We start from the raw sequence: 20,705 nt of genomic DNA, 5'->3' as shown, positions 1-20,705 counted from the left end.
ATTACTCACAAGCCATGTCAAAATGAAAGAAAATTATGTTGGGAAGGGCAATCAAATGAGGATCTGCTTCCATTTATATTCATGGAATAATCAAACATGATATTTAAACATGAGTACCAGGAGGTTATCAATGAAAGTACCAACCTAGAAACAGGCTGGAAAAAGTCTTGATAGAAAACTAATTTTCTTACAAACTTTTTTACTTGGGGATGAGAATATGGAAAGAAAGGGTCTTAAGAGGGTATTTAGTCTCTGGTAAAATCGCCACACATTTTGGTCCTCAATATGAACATGAAAGCATTTTAGTAGGTATTGAGAATTGATTTCGTAGGTTTCTGTCTTACACATTAAAAAAAAAAGATTTTTTAATCTTTCATATGTAAGTCTGTTTATTTGATGTGCATAAGATTGAGTCATAAATGTGATAATACATCAAGAAATGTCTTAACATTCTAGCATTTTAGTTAGCATAGTAAGTGTTGGTTCTGCTAGTAAGTTGCTATGTACAAATCATAACTTTTGTTTTAGAGCAGTGTGTGTGAGGAGCTCTGGGTAGCTCTTTCTTCATGGACTATCCATACCTGAAATATTGCTACTAAGTAAGCAACAATGTAATTTAAAAGTTTCTTTGTGATATCTGTACTCCCTCACTAGAATAAAATAAAAATGTTTTCAAAGTTAAAACAACGTAGATTATCATCCTTGTTTCTTCATTATTCTATCAAAACACTATTTTAAAAGGTATATTTATGATAAAATCATTTTACATGAAATCTTCATGTCAGTATGGTACTAATCATGATTCTGAAGTCTGCCATATGACCATAATATTAAGCATGAACCTGAACTTTATAAGTAAAAAGAAAGCTTTACTCATTTTTTGATGCTGATCAAGCTGTTCGCAATGACAGCTAAGTAACAGTTTATAAGGATGCCGAACATAGTTTCAAGTTTCATTGGATTTGAAACCTAATTAATAAAAATTATGAATGCTATTCATTTTAATATTGCTAACAAAGAAACAATAATTTAAGGTTTAAAGGACTTAACTTAGAGTGCTACATGACTCCATTTAAAACACAGAACTTTAATACCCACAGAGACGTCTTCATGAACTGCAGCACACCAGCAGAATATAACTTGTTATCAAGGGGGAATGTGTTATAAGCATGTCCCTATACTGTATGTATGTTTTATATAAACAAGTTTATACTATATTTGGGTGAATAACCTCTCTTTACTTGCTTGTATTCCAGTTTGATTAAATAAAAGTTTAAAAGAAGGCATGCTTTTATTCTCATACTATAGGCCTGGTGCACAAAATTTGTGCATGGGGGTGGGGGAGGATCCCTCAGCCCGGCCTGCACCCTCGGGGGATGTCCGACTGCCGGTTTGTGGGAGGCGACTGGTGGGGTGCCCACCAGCCAGCCCCAACCCCAATTACTGCTGCTGGTCACCTCCCTCTCCGGCGGGGGAGGGAAGATGCTCAACTCAGGAGCTGCCCCCAGAAGCTGCCCCCTGCGTTGAGCATCTGCTCCCTTGTGGTCAGTGAGCATCATAGCAAACAGTCGTTCCACCGGTCATTCGGCCGTCCAGTCGATTTGCATATTAGGGTTTTATTATATAAGACCATTATCTGGATTAATATATTAGAAGGAGATATAAACAACCCAAAACAATAGCTAATAGATATATTTAAAAATACATTACAACATAAGATTTTCTATTTGAGAGAAAGCAGAGAGAACACTGGTACATTTTAAAGTTGCGGGGAAAAAACAAACAGTTTTTGCTTTGCTTATTTGTTTTAATGGTTGGTTGGTATTGTTTTGACCTTTCTTCCAGATAAAATACAAATAAGACCATGTACTAAAAGTCTACTAAAAAATTCTCCAAAATCATTCAATAGACAAACAATATATACTTAAGTATACTAGTACTTCTGAAAATGAGTAAAGAAAACCGCATTTAAAATGTAATTTGGAATTCTTGAAGATGGAGCTGTCATTCATTACCACTTACCACACCTTATATTTCTCAACAGGAAGAAAGTTAATTTACTAGTTCAGCAGGAGGAATATTTTCTTCTTGCCTAGCAACAAGCCCAGCCAATGAGAAATCGCCATGATAGCCAATGAGAAGCCACTCCACTTGGGACTCCGATTTACTCCAATGAATATCCTATCAAATAAAGAGGGAATATGCTAATTGACCCTCATGCCATCGCAAAGATGGCAATGCCCACAGCCAATAAGGAGGGAATGTGCTAATTGACTGCCACGCCCTCAAAGATGGTGGCACCCACAGCCACAAGATGGCAGTGCCCAATCCCCTCAGCCCTGCCGGCGCAGCAAGTGCCTGGCTCTGGAGTCCCCCAGTCCCTCAGCCCCCCAGCCACCCAGGGCCGCCGGAGGGTTGCGCTGCTGGCAATGGCAGCAGCAGAGGTGTGATGGGGCATCGCCTTACCCTGATCACCGGATCGCCTCCTGCCCCTGAGGGCTCCTGGACTGTGAGAGGGGGCAGGCCGGGCTGAGGGACCCTCCTCCAGTGCATGAATTTTCATGCACCGGGCCTCTAGTTTGGTTTATAACAGTTTCTCTCAACCCTCTTCTTTTTCTCTTCCCAGCAATGTTCCTCTCCTTTGCTCTCCTGACTTGTTTATGGTTTGCCATAGTTTCCATGCCCTGAATTGTATTTCCTCTGCCATTCTGAAATAAACTAATTTTGCTGTTAAAATAATTGGTTACTTTTTAAGGTTGGAATATTGACCTATAAAAAATGCATGAAATTGAGTCACCTTAGTATTAAATCACAAAATTTAAGAGCTTGAAAGGCACAGATAGTTCCGCTAAAGACTTTTATAGTTTTCACCCAATAAAGCTTATATATTTAATGGCCCTAAAGCCTCCGCTTGCACCTACTGCTGGTGCCCAGTGCCGGTCCCAATTGCTTGGTGCCATCAGCAGGTGCAAGTAGTGGCTGCTGGCCCCAATCGCCCCTGAGGGCTTCTCCACCTCCCCCTGCTCCTGAGGGGCAATCGGGGCAGCAGCCACCACTCACACCTGCTGACAGCTCTGGCCCCACTCACACCCACTGCTGGCACCAGCCCCAATCACTCCGCACTGTAAACGGGTGCAAGCGGGACTGGCACCATCAGCGTGGGAGCGGGGCTGCTGGCAGACAGGGGAGAGGGGGCCACGGCAGGAGGGGCCAGGCAGGGGCATGGAGGATGGGCCGAGACCTGACCCTGTGCCCACTGCAGCCTCGTGACCCACAGTTCCTTTCAAGGTGCACAAATCTGTGCACTGGGCCCCTAGTCTATATCTATAAAAGCCTAAGTGACCAGAACGCTGGGACAACCTGAACGACCGGTCGCTATGATGCGCACTGACCACCAGGGGCAGACACTCAGTGCAGGAGCTGCCCCCTGGTGGCCAGTGCGCTCCCACAGCCAACCTCCCGTGGCCGGCCAACCTCCCCTGATCCCTCCCTGTGGCAGGAAGGCCCCGATCGGCCCTGATCGCCGGCCAACCCTAGAGACTCCATCCATGCACAAAATTCTTCCACCAGGCCTCTAGTGGGAGTATAAACTTATTGAAAGGAAAACTGTGTCTCCTGCATGTTTAAATGCCTGAAAACTATGGCCGTGCCTGACTTCCAGTAGAGGATTTAATTCTCTGAACTACGTCTTAAATTTTTAACACTTAGCAGAAACTGGAAAGAGCACTTTACACACACACACAGGCACACACACACATGCAAATACAAATCAGTATTTTAATCATTTTTTTCTCAAGTTTCTTGGTCACAAACATGACCAAAGCAAATGCTGCAGTCATTTCTCTATTGCTATAGTCACCTTTCAAATTGCCCTTACCTTCCCTACTTAACTAATTATATTCAATCTTCTAGCTCAGCTCTAAGCAACACATCCTCTGGGAATCCTTGACTGTTCTGTCTAGAGCAGTGGTTGGCTAATGAGTTTGCCGACCACTGGTCTAGAGTATGTTTGATGTTATTCAAAGATTTTCCACAAGATAATTATATCAGGGCTCTCCTCTTCCCATTTTCATATCTCTCCCATCCACCTCAAAGCTATCTGAGAACAGGACCATATCTGACTAATCTTTTAATTGTCAGTATTATGCCCTGTGCTAGTAAGTTATTAGATGTCCAAAACATGCTTGTTGAGTAAATAAATTAGTTAAGCAGTAAAGAAGTATGTATACATTATGTTTTATTCCTGAATTAGTTCACTAACTCCCAACTGAAAGGGAGCATTATTCTTTTGTCGGGGGGATGCATTTTGGTGTGTGGGGGAGCCATCCAAATAACTTTACCCTCACTCCCAAATCATTGGCTCTACTTAAAAATGTTACCATGAAAAATGTGTTGTATGTGCAAGTGAGATACTCCTAGAGGGAGGAAAAACTGTTCATGTATTACTGTTTTAGACATTTAGAAGAAAAACACTGGGAGAAAATTGTGACTTGAAAATTGTGACTTTAAAGGAAGAACATCTAGTTATAAGTTTAACCCAATTTCTCATGAAAATTATATTAAACATTTAATTTTAATTTGATATATTTGCAATAAGACTTACTTTTCCTTATTAGCATATCCTGAGAAAATTCTAAACCTTACAATCACCTTTATTCTCTCATGGCTGTGTGTTTGTTTTTTTTATCTCAAAACTGGATTTATTTTTTAAGTTTATGTTTACTAGTCTTCTACCAAGTGATGCATTGTTTGTTTGTTGGTTTTGCTTGTTACTGAGCAAATATAAAATAACTTTTATATAATGTAGGCTCCATGAGAGCAGGATTTTTGTTTGTTTTGGCCCTTGTTGTATTCCAGTGCTTATAATATTTTCTGATTAGGCACTCAATAAATATTTGTTGAGTAAACTAATGAACAGAAAAAGAACAGTCATTACAAAATATATTTCTCTATTATGTAAATTGTGTAACTATATTTCTGAAGGATTTCTACTTTTTTCAGCTTATGTTAAACTATATGATTAAAAGAAATGAAAGCTAACAGTTCTGTATATTTTGGCAAATAGAATGCACTTGATCGGCAATACTCCATTTTATACAGAATTAGTAATTTAAAACTTAGTCTTCAAAACTTTTCCCACTCTGTTTAATTCTTATAAATTGTTTCTTCTAATACAGTTGAATGTTCTATGTACTCCTCCCACATCATTTTCTCCACACACACACACACACACACACACACACACACACACACCCCACACAATTCTGAATCTGGCAACTGTCATTTCCATGCACTTCCTTATAATTTATATGACCCTATCATATTGTGCATATCTGTGGTTCTCCACATGTGGTCTGCAATCCAGTAGCATCAGCACCACCTGGGAAAGAGTTAGACATACAAATTCTCAGACTCCATCCTAGATGTACCAAACAGAAACCCCGGGACTGGAGCCCAGCATCTGTACCATTCTGATGCATGCTGGAGCTCAAGAGCCACCGGTTTATGGCAATACCATTGAATTTAACATCAAAGTCTAAGTTCTAACAGAAATAACAGTCATTTGTGGACTTACTGATTTACTTCCCTCTTGCTATAATTAAAGAGAATGAACTTCTCAGGGTCTTTATTTTTTCATTTTTAAATTGAAGGGATTATTTATCATCTTTCAATTTAAGCTCTCCTTAGAAAAATACTTAGTCCATGCTAGCTCCAATTGTAGTTAAATAAGAAGTATGGTTTCACTAGTAAATTGCTCTGCTTTTACGTAAGACCAACTATTTGATACTGTTCTTCGTATTAAGAATCATGTTGTTAATTGAGAGCCTGTTTAAATGGCCTGTTTTATGTAACTACATTTTTTAAAGACCTTATTGAAGTTATTGTATAAAAGTTAATTCATACTGACTAGGTTTCTTGGCAAAAATAGAATATGAAATAAACAGCACAAATGCATGTAGAATGATAGAATTTTTATTAACTTGACAACATTTAATAGATTCAACCTGGGGCTAATTAGTTCTTAAATTCTGCTTGGTCTGGGAACTCCTGTCAGGCAGGAAGTTTTTGGCATGGTGAATCAGACATTCTAGATTAGATGATGATGATAAAATGACTTTCAGTCCTGAAAGATCACTTACATTATTTCACTTGTATACATTATGCATAATATATTTAAGAAATAAAATATACAATAAAAATATCCCACAGAATAAATATACTGGCAGTGAAATGTACTAATTCAGAAATTTAAAGCCCGTTTTGTAAAATGTGTATTACTTAGCAGGGAACTATAAATTAACATACTGATGTTAAAACAGAATTCATCATGTGTTAAGATTTTAGGAGTATAGATAATATTATTTTAAATAGTTTTTTCTGCAAAGTCAACCTATCTAATAATAGACAAATATGCAAATTGACCATACCTCCAACACACCCACAAGCCACGCCCACAAGCCAATCAGGGCGAGTATGCAAATTAACCCCCATCCAAGATGGCTACAGCCACAGAGAGCAAGGTTTCCCAGGTAACAGAGCAAGCCAAGCTTTCCCATAGCTGTTGCAGGCCTAAGCCTCCACTCAAGCTACAAAGTTTCAATTATAGAAGGTAAACAAATTCAAACAAATGGCGAAAGAATGGCGCTTGAGAGAGCAGGCCAGGGTTGCCGCCGGCAACAGGAGAAGCAAAGCTTTCCACATACCCTGGCTGGGCCCACCCGCTTAAGGCAACAAAGTTTCAATTATAACCCCAACACAAATGGCTGCAGGCCTCGGAGGGAGCCCCAGGCTTGGCTCTGCTCCAGGCTACAAAGTTTCAATTGTAGAAGGAAAATAAATTCCAGATACCAGGGCCTTCACTTGCATTGCCAGGGGACATGGCCTGCCTGTAAACCACCACAGGCCCCTCACTCAGGCCACCCCACACCCCAAGGGAACCCCACCCTGATCAGGGACACCCTTCAGGGCAAACCAGCTGGCCCCCACCCCTGTACCAGGCCTCTATCCTAGCTAATAAAAGAGTACTATGCAGATTGATCATCACAGCAACACACAATATAGCTGCTCCCATGTGGTCAAAGATCCTGCCCCCATGTGGACACAAGATGGCCACCACAAGATGGCCAGTAGGAGAGGGCAGTTGGGAGGCACCCGGCCTGCAAGGGAGGGCAGTTGGAGGTGATCAACCCTGCAGGAGAGGGCAGTTAGGGGTAACCAGGCCAGCAGAGGAGGGAAGTTGGGGGCAAACAGGCTGGCAGCAGAGTGGTTAAGGGGTGATCAGGCTGGCAGGCAGAAGTGGTTAGGGGCAATCAGGAAGGCAGGCAGGCAAGCAGTTGGGAGCCAGCAGTCCTGGATTGTGAGAGGGATGTCCCACTGCCTGTTTAGGCCCGATCCCAGGGCAGTTGGACATCCCTTGAGGGGTCCCAGATTGGCGAGGGTACAGGCTGGGCTGAGGGACAACCCCCCTCCGTGCACAAATTTTGTGCACCGGGCCTCTAGTTATTAAAATAATTTCCAAAAGTTTGATGCAGTTAAAAATGGTAAGATTATAATCTTGATAATTGTCCTTCTAAATCTTACAGTTCAGGGACCTCTGATTAAGCTATGCAATTCTAAAAGAAAGAGTAACTATTGACAAGGACATAGCTTAGCCAAAAGCAATGACTTATCTCTACACCAGTGAGAGTATAAATGTATCCAAAAGCACTTGAGTAACTTGTGTTCAGTTACTGCGTACAGACATACCACAATATTATTATTTATTTCATATTTTATAATTAAGAAAATATTGCCACCAGCAAATATGCTCACAGTCAGGCCCAGCTGACGTGGCTCAGTGGTTGAGCTTCAAACTGTGAAGCTGGAGGTTGAGGTTCGCTTCCAGGTCAGGGCACATGCCCTGGTTGCTGTCTTCATCCTCAGTCTAGGGTACACAGGAGGCAGCCAATCAATAGTTCTCCCTCATAGTGTTTTTCTCTCATTATTAATGTTTCTATCTCTCTCTCTCCCTTTCCCTTCCTCTCTGAAATCAATAAAAAAAAATTTTTTTTTTAAATATGCTCACAGCCAGACTGAAACTTGAAGCTCTTTTGTAATTTAATCAGGGAAGTATATCAAATTTGAAATTACCTTTGATTACATGAATTGTCATTGTTGTTGCTTTTTCTCAATTGACTGCATTCATGTGAAAGGATCCTGAAGGCACATGCTATGGTTTGCTGAACAGAGCAAGGAATTCAGGACCAGAAGACCAATTCCCTTTCTCAGCAATAGTGTTGTTGAAGCTACAGTTATACCTGTAACATATTAGCTATGTTTTTGTCTAATGTCCATGTGTTATAAATAATAGTGAAAAAACTTTATACTAACTGCATTTGAAGAGCATCCTGATCTTCTCGTCAAGAAATGTATTCTGATAATGTTAACTGAAAAGAGAATTTTAACCAAAGAATTCCATATGCCAAGTTTTAAACCTGATAAGACATTCTTATTCATAGTTTTAAACATTTTCACAAATAGCATCTATACACAAAACTGATGATGATGTTCCTTAAATTTTAAAAGTGATGGTATGAGTTTATACTTATTAAAATAAATCTCCTGTGATGATACATCTGGTTTTACTTATATCGAGATGATCTTATAAACGTTGTATTAAGAAGAAGGGGTATAGAGCAAATCTCTTTGGAAAGTGTTACATCAGTTTTGCTGCCTTTTCTTAAGGAACTAAGAATAAATCTGACATATAACATCTGGCTGATCCCTAAATTTGGAAACTGAATTTTCAAATAAATTGAAATTGATTTTAGTCCAAGTTTTAAACCTGATTAGACGAAATTCATAGTCTGAAATATTTGAAGTAGTCCATTAAGTTATCTTATAAACAGGGCTTTTGTAAGCCAAATAAAAATACTTGTATTAGGTATCTCTACAAAAATATTAAGGTTTATTTTTAATGTAATATGGACCACACAATATCAATCCATGCTTTTATTAACTCTTTTAAATTACCTTACTGCAATGGATCTTTTACTGGTTTTCTCTTTGAAGACCACCCAGAAAGTCCATCTGGTCCAAATATAATCATCATCCTGCTAGTACATGTTCCGTGGTCTACAGCTTATTCTAAATACATTCATTCACAAAGTGATTCAATATGTTGCTTTATATTTAAGTAAAAAATAAAATATTATTGTATCAGTTAGAACTTCATCATTATGCATGACCGTATCCCAGTCCCCAGTTCCAACAAATACTCCTTACGGACAGTTTGGGTCTCCTTGCCATGCTATCAATCTCAATATTTGTACGTCTAGAAAACAGAAGCACATACTATTGTCATGCACATAATTTCTGTAGAATGCACTGGCTTGTTTGAGGCATAGCAAATTAGGTACTCTACTAAGATGGATAGATGAAACATAGGTAGATAGGTTACAAATAGATGTTACATAGATGATAGATGATGATGATAGATGATAGATAGATGATAGATAGATAGATGATAGATAGATAGATAGATAGATAGATAGATAGATAGATAGATAGATAGATAGATAGATAATAGATAGATAGATGATAGATAGATAGATAGATAGATAGATAGATAGATAGATAGATAGATAGATAGATAAAAATGAATGATAGATGAAGTCAGCCTTCTGATTGTGAACTTAATCTAGTTTCCTGTATGAACTTGATCTAAATCTCCCAACTTAAGTAATATTGTCAACATTTCTAGCTTACTAAGAAAAATGGTTAAATGGAAATCAGGTCTAAGATCAGGTAGGAGCTAAAGACCTCTGAGAATACTGACCAAAATTCAAAAAACATTGTATGTTCCTGGAATAGCTGATCATGAATAGCTGTATTCTTCTGAAATATCCCTCAGGACATGGACTTCTAAAATGCAAATGTATTTTAAACCTTTCAATGTAAACTTTGAGCAATATAAAAGAAATAAAAGTGCTCATTCGTGACTATAAGGAGCCAAATTCAGATTAGAGGAATATAAGTAAATCTTTGAAATTTTTTAGTCTGAAGAAGGTTAGCAAGAACCTGGTCTCATTCTATCATAGTGCAGATAAGGGAATTGAGGCTCAGAGAAAATTAAATAAGTTGTTTAATTGAAGAATTGACCTAAAACCCAGGTCTTCGAAATCCTAGGATAGTAGCAACTGGAAACAAAATGTGTCCATTGGCTTTCCCTTTCCCCTTGACTTACACATCCTTAAAACACAATCTGTGATTAATTCTTAACTTATAAATACATCGTTTTAAGATGAGTGGTCGAGAAACTAATAGGCATCTTTTAGTAAGTGTTCTTACATCTCAAAACATTATAAACACTTAAAAACATATTGTAATAGAGTGGAATTCCTTAAGAAGTTCATAAAATAACTTTTATAAAATAATAATGATAATTGTATTTATATCTACTTCCAAAATTTTCTGTTTAGTTATATTTCAAAATACTTTAAAAGTGGGAACTTTTTAGTAATACTAGCTGCTATTTACAGAATATCATCCCATTTTTGACAGACAAAGTTCCTTGAGGAACATGTGTAATCCCATTTGATTCTCATGGACCACCATGTCAAGTATGGTCCCTCCCATTTTACACTTGAGGAATCTGCTTAAGTTGAAGAAGAAAGTAAAAAAGCATGTAGGCGAAGAAAGGTATGTGTACAAGACATCCAGGATGAATAAATTACTGTTATTTTAGTACTAAATTCACTCTAAGTTCAGAGACTATAAAGAACATCTTAATACACAACATTTATTATCTTCAATAACACTCACAGTTTTGCAAGAACACTTATGCAGTCTTTTTTCTATCAGAAAGATATTTATTTTGAGATATTGTATTTATGCTAGATTGCATAACATTATGGTCAATGTCATTAGATTAATTCAGTGTTGACATCTCTCTGTAAAAACCAAGGACACAGTATATTAGTGGATAATTTAAGAAATAAGTTTTAACACAGAGATTAATACTATGGGTCCTCAGTAATGGATAATTAATGGAGCTCTTCAAGTTTTTAAATTATAAAGTTTTCCATTTTAGAAAACGAAGTTTTGGAGAACATGACATTTCATTGAATTCCTTGCTAAATGAACTGTATATGAGCCTATGAAGATAATGTTTTATATTTCCATTCATAGCAAAATTATTTTAGAATATTTGGCCCAATAAGGCTAACATTATCATTGTTATTTTAAAAAGAGACTTACAAAAAAGGCCATTATTATCTAAAATCCATGGCCAAAATAGCAATATGATTTTTCTTTTTTTTTAAAAAAAAGAAAGAAAAGCTTTGCTCTGCTTAGACATAGGAATAATTAAAACACAAAGATATTGAAATAAAACACATGGAAGAAACCAATGAGCATGTGTAGTGTTAGGAAGCAAGGGGAAAAATAGCCTCTTAAAGTCTCAAAATTATCCCTGAAGATCATGTGACTTCAAAATGGCATTTTTCCTGCAGGAGGCTCTGCATGTCTAACGAGCAAGCACCCAGGGGATGCCCTGCTGGTGGACCACATCACACTCTTAGTAGCAAGGGTACAGCACCAACTAAAGTGGTAATTTATGTACATCTGTTACTGATTAAAAACTTAATAAGGATGTTCTACACAGAACCTAGGAAAGAAAGAAAACTCTAAACGAGAAATTATTTAAATAAAAGTCCTCTCGTCTTCAAATCCTGAAAGAATCATTCATTATGGGGCATTTTCTCATTATTTTTCTTTGGATATAGTTGCCCAATAGACATGGAACTTTATGTCTAACTTTGCCACTTAAAAAACTATGGGCATTCTCCCCATGTAATTAATTTTTTCTAAAATACCTAAAAGTGGACACAATATTCTGCCATGTAGTTATACCGTAACTTATTAGACCAGTTTTCCTACTGTGAAATATGTAGATTCTACCCAGTATCTTATTAGTTTTATTATGTGGATAAATAATTTTCCACATTTCTGATTATTTTCTTAATTAGGTTTCCCAGAAGTTAAATTACTTCTTCAAAGGATATGAACATTTTAGCACTCGATTCAAGTTGCATGCAATGTATCTGTTTCTGCATTATTACTTAAGTCATGTTTACCAATTCCATAAATGGAAAGTAGTGTTCTTCATTTAGTTAATTTTATTATTGGCATACTTGTAAACATTTCCATTACTACTGCTCTAAGAAACCTATTCTATCCGACATTTTTTTCCATTTATCTCAATAATTTAATTTTTTTTCAAGTACAGTTTACATTCAATATTATTTTGTATTAGTTTCATGTGTACAGCAGAGTGGTTAAACAATTACATACTTTACAAAGTGTTCCTCCTAATATTTCCAGCTGGCATCATACGTAATTGTTATAATATTATTGACTATATTTCCTATGTTGTACTTTATATCCCCATGACTACTTTGTAGCTACCAATGATTCCTTAAAGCTCCTTTTATCTTAAAGAGATATTCTTTGTAAATATTTTCTATTTTTCTTTGTCTTTTTAATTTTGCTTCTGCTTTTTGCCATGCAGTGTTTTTATTTTATTTCATTATTTTGTATGTAGAAAGTCATTGCAATTTCTAAGCTTATCTCTTAGATTTTTGTGGTTTAATCATTTGGGTTTTAAATATTTAATCCAATTATAATTTATCTTTGTATGGTTAGGGCCTAATTTTATTTTATTTTCTAATTAATTTTCAAACACATTTTTGGAGTTGTAAATGTCTGTCTCATTGATCTTGAAGATTTTTAAATAAAGAATTTAGAAAAACAGAAGTTATCTATGGGCTTTCTGATCTCTTCCACAATACACATAAATTATTGAAACAATAGAACACATTTAATTACATCCATAAGATCTGTCAGTTCACTTTTTTTTATTCAAACTTTTATTTATGTGTTCATAGCTTTAAAAAACTGCTCATTATTCCTAATTACTAGACTGATCATGTTAAAATTAAAAATGCTCCCTTAAGACTCTGACTGGGAATATTTAAATGTCACAACAGTTCTCTATTGCTGTGTAATTCATTACCACAAACTTAGCAGCTCACAGTTCTGAAGGTCAGAAGTCCAGCACACTGTGGCTGGGCTGTCTGTTCAGGCTGAAGTCAAGGTGATGGCAGGCTGCGTTCTCATCTGGCACTAGAGATCCTTTCCCAGCTCATCCTTCTTATTGGCAGAATCGGTTCCTTGCAGCTGTCATACTAGAATCCTCATATTCTTGCTGCTTGCCTGTCACAAAGGTATAAATTAATCTAGGGAAAAGTGGACACTGTATTTAGACTTTCCATAAATTGCTTAAGCAACATATTTAAATTTATTCAAAATATTATATAAATATATCTATAATTCTTATAAATTTTTGCACAGGTCTTATATTATATGTCCTGTAAAGATTTAGTCCTGTTATATATTTGATCTGTGTGGAGATATTTTCTTCTAAATTATCATTTACACAGGGAATATCAGCATTGTCTGTGTTCTGGTCCTACTAACCAGAACACAGACAATGCTGAACTGTTGCCTAGATATATGGAAACCAACTTTTATTTTAATACTTGGTAATTCTTATGGATTTCTAAAAAGACACAGTGAAGGAGGAAAGCCCTTATAAGCAGCCAGTCAAAATAATCAAGCATTTGTGCAGTAATAGCATAACTGTGTTCCGTAAAAAGAGAACATTGGAAAGAAGAGAGACATTTGTTCCTCCTAGGTAGGAAGCAAAAGTAGATAAAGATAAAGGGGTGGGGGGGGGGGAGGAAGAGAGAAAAAAGAAACACAGGTGTAACCTTTAACATGTTAAGTCAAAATCACTGTTTATGTGTTTCTCATTCCAGAAATGAACTTTGCAATAGATGAACCCTGACTTAATATTATTCTGTCTCTAGCACCTGGCCAATGGCAAGCTCTTCGATGTATGTTTATAATATGGATCAATGGAGGTAAAATGATTCTTGTCATACGATTTCACTATTCTTGAGGATGGAGGAAATTTGCTTCTTTGGGAATAGGGGAATTGGCAGTTAGTTGAGCGATCATTTGAAACACCTGCTGAAAGGAACATGATAATAATTTAAACAGTAATGAGGAATGATGAGAATAACATGAACTTGAAGTGGATATGGTCAGCATGTTATTGATTTTTTTTTAACCAACTGCAGTTTGGAGAACAGATGTAGAAAAACCAACAGTGGATATAATAACGGATTGTCAATGTAGTCACAGTGGTGTGTCCTGAGTATCGGAGTCCCTGGAGGCCACATGTGGGAGATGACATGGCTGCTTTTGGCTTCCTGGCTAGCAATGAAGAAAAGTTAAATCTGAAGTAGGCTTTGGATTTGAAGAATAAAGTAGTAGTAGAAGTTAAAATGGAGATATTAAAAAAAAAAAAAAAACCAGGGTTACCAGAGTTATGGACATGGGAGAGAAGAACTACTGTTCTTATAATTCTTCATTGTTAAGGAGGAGAAATTTTAACATTCAAAATTGTAGAGTGAGATGAAACAGAGATGTGATGACTTCGATCAAGGCTACATTTATGTTTTTAAGTAACAGATAAACTGGAGAGACTGGTTTTATAAGGACTGAAGGACTCTGAGCCAGTGTGTTAGGAGGATCATTGACTTGGATGATGAAACTAACTATAGGACTGAAGTGGAGCAACTACTGAAGAAATAAGAATGTTAGGAGGTTGTAAGTTGATTACTGTCAGGCTGAAGAGTCTATCTATCATGACAAAAATCACAGGAAAGGAGTAAAAGAATTGTCTTAAGTGATGCCCATGAGTCAGTAATCTTTGGAATCTCCCTAGCGGGGATAAAAGGGTCTCCATCAAAAAGGTAGTGAGACTTTTAGTTATCAGAGAAAACTCACTTTCAATTACAGAGAAGATGTGGAAGAAATTCTTGCACAAAGTGTGGCTAAAAAAAAAAATGGAGTGTTAGTACCTACATTTTTCTAATTGATTACATAATTTTAAAATATTCACATTGAGCATGGGAGAGGTCATCAAAACATATAATGTTGACAAATGAATAGGAATTATGTTTCCCTAAAAATTACAATATAGTTAATACAGTATAGCTAACAGGCTATGTGAAGGTTTTCATAGCTGTAAATATTTTCTCTCAAATACTTATTAAAATCACAAGGTTCTTTTGGGTTGCTTGATTTTCCAGATGAAAACAGGATACTGATAAATAAGCAAACATGCAGGCATATGTTACAATTTTCATTCTGTAGGTCTACAAAAGACCATCCACAGGCTTCATCGGGTAGGTGTGCCTCCTCTTGCTGGAGTAGAGTGGATGTCAGAGGTCTGCCCAAAGTCTCTACAGAGGTGCTGACTCATTACTGCAGGATGAGAGTGGAAGGTTGGGTTCTATCTCAGACTTGCTGCTTTAGAAATCATTGGGGTAATGAATGGACATGGCTTTTTCTAAGATTCACCTTGGGAACAGGCAAGTATGGATAAAAGGTCTTTGTCCTGAAGGTTGGTTTTCTCCCAGTATTTTGGCTACAGATAGATAGATAACTGATGAAGATGGATAGATAGATGACAGATATATGGATAGATTAGATATATAGATTATAGATAGATAGATGATAGATGATAGATAGATGATAGATAGATAGATAGATAGATAGATAGATAGATAGATAGATAGATAGATAGATAGATATAGATGATAGATGATAGGTAGGTAGGTAGATGATAGATAGATAGGTATGTAGGTATGTAGGTAGGTAGGTAGGTAGGTAGGTAGGTAGATGATAGATAGATAGATAGATAGATAGATAGATAGATAGATAGATAGATAGATGATAGAATAATCCAAGATAAAAGTGAATAGTTCTTCACAGTGCCGGCAGTAGTCCCATCTCTGTCTCTTGCTTCAACAGTGTTTGGATGGAACAGACCCAGGGACTCCCTTTCCCCCAGTCTCCAGCCACTCTCCAGCATCTTATCCAGTCACCACCTTCAGAACCTCCTCCAAGACCAGCCAACATGCCGGGGTTTTTTTCTACCTTAACTCCTTATTGCCTAACAACTACGAGCTCCCAAATTCATCAGAATTATTCCACCCAAGTGGAAGCTGTGGTCAATCCGAGCCAACCTGCATCTGTGGGCCACCCACAGCTACCTTTTGACCATGAGGATGTGGCTCTTGAGGGCGTGAGCCACTTCTTTCGTGAGTTGACAGAGAAGAAGCTCAAGGGCACTGAGCATCTCTTAAAGTTGCAAAACAAGCAAGATGGCCACATTCTCCTCTAAGACGTGCTGAAGCCTCCCCAGGATGGATGGGGCAAAACTCAGGACACCATGGAAGCCACCTTGGCCTTGGAGAGGAACCTGAACCAGGCCCTCTTGGAGTTGCATGCCCTGGATTCTACCAGCGCAGACCCTCAGCTCTGTGACTTTTTGGAGAACCACTTCTGGGGTGAGGAGGTGAAACTCATCAAGATGATGGGCTACACCTGACTCACCTCTGCAGGCTGACCCCCAGATTGGGTGGGGTGAGTATCTCTTCAAAATGCTCACCTTCAAGCAGGACTAGGAGCCTTTGGAGCCCAGAGGCCTTTGAGGGGCCCCTCTGCATTCCCCTGGTGTCCAGCTTTTGCCTGAGCCTCTCCCCAAAACTACTAGCCATTCTTTGAAGCACCCTGAAGCCCTCTCACATGCATTGGACCAAATGAAACAATAAAGCTTTTTGCGGCAAAAAAAAAAAAAATCATTCCTGATGATATTGGATAGGATTATTGACCAGGACTCACTTTACATCTCCATTCCATGGTACAATAGAAGAAAGCCAAAGGTTATTTTTAATGAAAGTTCTCCACCATTTATGTAATACAGTATCTGAGTGTTCATCATTAGTCTGACTATTTAACTTTAAAGGAGTTTAACTATTTTTTTTAAATGAAAGTAACCTGCTTCTACCTAATATTATCCAACAGCATCCTTTAGCAATTAAATGATAAGTTCTTAAAATATTTTTGTTTTAACTTAGCTGAGGATGGGAGCAAGAGGATACAGCTTGAAACATTTTCCAGGTGTAATTAATGTGCCACATTGGTGTAGTGTGTAGGTCAGTGGAGAAATTTGAGGAGGCAAAAGTCAGAATGAGGACACAAAATAAATAGGTATTTCCCAAACATAAGTGTTGCATTAGTAGTCAGCTTCAGCATTTTGACTAGGATTGACCATGAAGAAGGCAACTTTACTAGATGATCATAGGGATTGACTAAGTAGTGAAAAATGTAATAAACACTAGCTATATCCAAATATATATACTCCCCTTCTCCCACAGTAATAAAAGTTTTAACTTGAGAAACAGATACTCTGAATAAAAGAATATATCTCAAGCCCAGCTGGTGTGGTTCAGTGATTGAGTGTGTCTACCTATAAACCAAGAGGTCATGCTTCGATTCTCAGTCAGGACACATGACTGGGTTGCAGGCTCGATCCCCAGTGTGGTGAGTGCAGGAGGCATCTGATCAATGATTATCTCTCATCACTGATGTTTTTATCCCTCTCTTCCTCTCTGAAATAAATAAAAATATATACTTAAAATAAAGAATATATCTCAAGCCTCCTTCATTTAGGGTGGTCATATGACTTCGACATATTGGGATTGGGGTAAAAGTCATGGGTTCACCTTCCAGGTAGTGTCCTTAGAGGAAAGAGTATACCATCCCCTTCAACTTTTTCTCTCTTCACTGGTCTATAATGAATCCTGAAGTACAGTATTCTAGAAAGTAATAGAGTGATTGCCACCAAATAGAGGAAACTTAAGCTTCTTTTGAATTTGCAGAATGGAGCTGTCAGATAGCTGCTTGAATTTTATGAGACAATAGAGTTCTATCATGTTTAATTCATTCTTTTTGAGTTCCTGCTCACTCTCCTTTTTAAATCCTAACTAATACAGAAAGTAAGAAAGAATGGTGAGATATAACATTTTTTACAGCTTCAGTCTAACCCAGTGGTCGGCAAACTCATTAGTCAACAGAGCCAAATATTAACAGTACAATGATTGAAATTTCTTTTGAGAGCCAAATTTTTTAAACTTAAACTTCTTCTAACGCCACTTCTTCAAAATAGACTCACCCAGGCCATGGTATTTTGTGGAAGAGCCACACTCAAGGGGCCAAAGAGCCGCATGTGGCTCATGAGCCGCAGTTTGCCGACCACGGGTCTAACCTATCTTTATTATAGAAATTGCTAAGTCAATAGTTGCTGAATTATTTTATAGAAAGTCAGAGAGGAAAATAATGAAAAACATTTGCAATTGTTATGCAGCAAATAACCCCATTACTTTATTAATTACTTAGTTACAATTTTCTATATAACCCAAGGAATTTGGGTATGTCTTTATGGTAAACAGAATGTAACTATATTCTAGTGGGGTTTTTTAAATGTTTATAGAATAAACTCTAGGAAACATCTAACTTTGAGGGCCATTTTTTCTAAAGTTGAAGTTTTGAGTATTAAGTATTGTGATGACATGATAAAGCTTCAATCAGTTTTATTTCTAACCATCAGTGTAAAATGTTAACATTATAGGTATATCCTGGAATGAACCATCTATCTCAAGGGCTCTTACTGATAAAAATTAGGGGATTATTTCTTATTTTCCTCAAAACATATATTATGAGCATACTTAAACTATTATATTGAGAAAAGTAATATTCTTAATGTTGAAAGTACATGTTGTTATATACTGCCATGTATAAAAACTATCCCCAAACTTACTGGCTTAAAATGATAATCACTTTATTTGCTCACGTTTTTGTGGGTCAGGAGTTTGGGAAAGAATAGACCCTGGCATTTGCTCTCTCCCTTCACTCTGCTCGGAGATCCAAGAAATTCACTCGCTTGTCTAGCATCTGTGCGATCCTTCCTCTGTTCTCCTTCTCTCCATTTGCAAAGACTGGCCTTCCACACAAGATGGTGGTCACCTGCACCTCTTACAAGGCATCAGGCTTCCTGCAGGGAGCATACCAACAGAGATGACAAAGCAAATTTCAAGTCTTTTAAGGTCCATGCTTGGAAGTTACCCAGTGTCATTTCTGAGGCATTCTACTGTCCAAATCAGTCACGGGGTCCACCCAGATTCAAGAGGAAGGAAAATATCCCCTCCTTTCAGGAGAGGCAAAGAATTTGGGGTCCATCATGACAATAAAAAGTTTAATCTATCATGACAATAAAGCCCCATTTCAAAAATGAGGGTAGAAATATAAAGAAGGTGCACATATACATAAACTGAAAAGGGAGAAGAAAAAAATCTTTCAATGTAAAATTTCCTTCTCAATTTCAGGCAACTTTAAAAATATTCTCCATGAATAGTATGATATTTTAAAAATCTGCAGGTTGAATTTGCTGGAAATATCTGATTTAAATGGTATATTTCTATCAAAATGTCTTTAAAAGTGGCAATAATGAGAACATTTCTTTATTTATTTAAAATTGTATTCTTTTTCCCAAGTTTACTGTTATGATTGACATATAGTGTAAGTTCAAGGTGTATAACATAATGCTATAAAGTGTAAAAGGATTACCACAATAATGTTAGTTAACTAGCATATCCATCAACTGACGAATTTCAGAGAAAGAAAAAAAGCCTTAAAGTAAATTGCCCAGATTTTTCAGTTGAGCAGTTGTTTATTTATTCATTTGTCCAACAAGAACAGAGTAGGGCAAAAGTAGGTTTACAGTTGTGAGTACGTGAAATGGTCTATTCTTGTATTATTTATTAATTACTGTATTATTTTCCATGCAAACAACTGTAAACCTACTTTTGCCCCACCCTGTATTTCTTGAGGGCTCATCATGAGACCAGGGATTGTGGTAGGCAAAGAAGCCATAACAGTGAAGAAGCAAATATTGTTTTCTTTCCTTCATGGTACTTACAACTTAATGTAATAAATTAACTGAAAATATCATTCAGCTGGAGCTTTGATAATGTAGAACAACAGTGTTTGTATAATCTGCAAATGAGAACTTTTATGTAAGAAAGGATGAATGTAACATAGAACAATAAACTACAAATTCGTGGATGCTTTCAGTTATTCAATCAAAGAAGCATAATGTAAGGTTTTGTTATATTTCCAGGTCATCCTAAATCTTTAGGCCAAGGCATAAACCATGTTTTAACAAACACAGATGCCTCCCAGCACACAGGGCAGTCACATCTGCTCTGTAGTTCCACATGGGAATGTCTTCTCATTGTTAAGCAGCCCATCCCTAGTTCCAAGAACACATGAGCCTCTTAAAACAAAGCTGAAAATCTAGTGGCTTGCGCGTCAGCTGGCAGCGTGTCTGCATTTTTCAGCAGGCTTGGATATCGGGGAGAGCTTAGTGTTCACTCTGTTACTGACCTCTCTGAGCCAAGTTCGGAGTGGTGTGAGTTATCAAATCTGACAGTCTCTTGGCAAGTCTTTGAAGACTCTCAGGCCAGGCTCCCTCCCAAGCTCAGCTGGGATCAATTAGGATAAATAATAGCCCTTGCAATAACTAGCTCCTACCATGCTTTAAAAAGGTAATTAGTGTGCAGTAATGCAATGTATGGATTACCTGTACAAGCTATCCATTCAAAAAAAAATAACATCAACTTGAAAGGTTAAAATACCCCGAGTTGCAGAACAATACAGTGGGGAGAGGGGAGAAAAGAATGAAACAAAGA

The 20,705-nt window shown here is 37.3% G+C and overlaps 1 pseudogene; it reads left to right on the top strand.

Annotated features, from left to right (window-relative positions):
• The first annotated feature begins 15,931 nt into the window (after positions 1-15,931).
• Positions 15,932-16,607, top strand: LOC129148202 (ferritin light chain-like; annotated as a pseudogene).
• Positions 16,608-20,705: the final 4,098 nt, after the last annotated feature.

This window comes from Eptesicus fuscus, chromosome 3 (genome assembly GCF_027574615.1).
Source record: "Eptesicus fuscus isolate TK198812 chromosome 3, DD_ASM_mEF_20220401, whole genome shotgun sequence".
Taxonomy (NCBI): Eukaryota; Metazoa; Chordata; class Mammalia; order Chiroptera; family Vespertilionidae; genus Eptesicus; species Eptesicus fuscus.
Note: the sequence above shows the minus strand (reverse complement) of the source record. Positions and strands in the feature narration are given on the sequence as shown.